General features: G+C 38.4%; 1 pseudogene; it reads right to left on the reverse strand.

Moving 5' to 3' along the window:
- Positions 1–328: 328 nt before the first annotated feature.
- On the reverse strand, positions 329–1,925 carry LOC115264520 (uncharacterized; annotated as a pseudogene).
- Between the last annotated feature and the right edge of the window lie 840 nt (positions 1,926–2,765).

Genomic DNA, 2,765 nt, shown 5'->3' on the forward strand with positions numbered 1-2,765 from the left:
TAGATTCCTCTTGTTTTTTCAAGGGTTTTTTTTTTTTAGATTTCAGTCGGTTTTCCTTTCAAGTTTTTGCCAGCGTTCTTCGCTGATACATTTTTTTGAAAACAAAATGTTTTGAATTGGAGATTTTTTTCGGAGTTTTGGAACTTTTCTTATGAAGAATACAGGCAGAATAATACAATACATACACAAAAGTGTCTTGCAAAATTTTTTGAAGCTTCTCAAATAAACTCGAGCGAACAAGAACTGTTTGAAAAATTCCGGGATGAACTGCTGCAGTAGCAATCCAAGAATACCAGGAAAAAAAAATCAGGAAAACTTATGGAAATTTGGAAAAAAAAACTAAGGAGAAAGGGGAGATTTATTAGAGAAAATTGGAGATAATCTTGTAATTTTTTCTTCAATGTTTCCAGGATGTCTTCTGGAATTTCTTTGGGAATACTTCCGAGATGCTCTTATGATTTATTTTTACTAACCTCTAGGGATTATCTTCAACGTATCTTCCGCGATTTTTTTTTCAAAATTTATTACTCAATTTCCTAAGAGTTTCTTCTTAGAATTCATCTTGAGTTTATTCCAGGATTTCTTTTGGATTATAATTTCTCCCGGGTTCATGCCGAATTTGCTTATGATATTCTCCCATAATTTCTCTAAGGTTTTTTTCTGCTCTGGTATTTTCCGAGATTTTATTTGAGATTCGTATAGGATAAATTCTGTTAGTGAAATCTAGGAGAAATTGTTGTTCCCGATCCACAAAAAACGGCATACAAAATATTTTACAACAAAATACGTGGATCATTTTTTCATCTCACTTTTATTTAGTCAAACACTTATTAAAAACTGTGTGCTTCTCTTCCTTTCGATTTTCATGTCGGCCGCATACAGAAACTCCACAGCTGTGGCAGATCACTGTAGTTTTGACATCCTTCGATCGTGGGCAAATGGAACACCGCTTGGTGTTGCTGCTTTTTACAAAGTTTGTATTGACTTTGTTCTCTTTGATACACGAAGGACATGTATACAAAGTGCTCACGCTTCGATCTGCTGGGCAACATAAGATATTGCAGGCCTTACATCCTAGGAGATTCTCTCTTGAGCTGCATCCGTAACACGTACCATACAACCGGTCATAGTTCGCGAGGAAGATTTCGATCTTTTCTTCTACATCTTTTTGGATCGTTGTCTTCAATTTACGAGTTCGTACATAATTTAGTGCCAGTTCATTGGAAAGCCAGTCCAGGAAAAACTTTTTTTTTTACTTTTTTCCACGGATTGGAATTCTGGATGGGCAGCTACATACGTATGAAACGCATTATGAGTGCATATGTCGATGATGTTGTATATGATTGCAACTGGGTACCTGTTGGTGCGCCTCTTACACGTATAGTAGCCTGTCGACTTATCAAGGGTATTCACTCCTCCCTTCAACGAGTTGTACAACGGAACAACTTTAGGCTTTTCCTTGCTCTCTGAGCTGATCTTGATGTCCGTTGCACTCGGCATTGAGGAGGGATCCGTGGACATGAGCAACACAGTTTTGTTTTTCTTTTCGGTCCATGAAACAAGCATAACCTTGTTGTCATGGAATCTGTACATTGCTGTTCCTGGCTGCTTAGCTTTACTCGGTAGAAATTCAATGAGAATGCCAGTGTCCCAATCGCCACAAACCCCAACGTCAGAAGTTGGATTATAGAAGAATGAAGCTGGTAAAAAAGATATCAAAAGTAACGCGTCGGTTGGTATTATAAAATGGTTGTAGCAGTTGGGTGACCACACGTTTTCCTTGCTGTTGTTCGGGCTTATTGTCGATTTTGCCTGAAAAATATTAGTGCTAAATTTTGTAAGGTTTCAAGTATGTTTAGTAACCTACCAACATAAATGTCGAAGTTACACAACATCGAGTTTGTTGGATCGACAGCGCTCCACATTTTTATACCATACCGTGCAGGCTTGCTTTTCATGTAGATGCGAAAGCAACATCTTCCGCGGTATGGTATTATGCGCTCATCAACCGTAAGGTCCTGTGACGGGGAATATACCTTCAATATATTCTCTCTCTCACACGCTCTGTAACAAGTCGCACAGTTTGCAAACGATCTGCAGCAGGAACAGTAAAAGAACTTGCTGCATTTTGGTGAGATCTTGATAACTGTTGTTGATGAGGGCTATCCTTTCTCAACCTTTTTTGAGCTTTCGATCGAGGAGGTCGTCGTGCTATAGAATCATCAAATCTTAGGTATCTATAGATAATTTCAAATCTATTGAAGACATAAAAAGCTACCATTGTGAAAAAAATATTGTTACACAATAAAAACGTATCCCACCTAGTTCTGCCCATTATGGCTGGATAAAACGACGGCCAGATTCTTCATCTGTACTCCACATATCTTTATAGTTCTGCTTTGCAGAACAGCATTTTTTTCTTGCAAACGAGTGCACCGCCCGCTGAAAGTTCACTCGGGCAGCGAATTTTGACACCACAGCGGGGTCGACTCTCAACAACTTCTAGCCAGCTGAAAATTGGTTTAATTTATTTCATTTAGTTTTCGTGATGAAGTTGCAGAAATATGGGCTAGGGCATTAACTACATGCAAAAGCATCAGTTTAAAAGAAAATTCATGTGAGAGATCGAAGAAAAAAAATATTTGCGCATTTTGGTTATGCATCTCTGAGTAGAAGTGGCTGAGAGTCGACCCCGCTGTGGTGTCAAAATTTTTTCAGGCTCAATGAACTCAATGTTCATCGGTGCACTCGTCTATACACCATTT

Source organism: Aedes albopictus, chromosome 3 (assembly GCF_035046485.1).
Source record: "Aedes albopictus strain Foshan chromosome 3, AalbF5, whole genome shotgun sequence".
Classification (NCBI taxonomy): domain Eukaryota; kingdom Metazoa; phylum Arthropoda; class Insecta; order Diptera; family Culicidae; genus Aedes; species Aedes albopictus.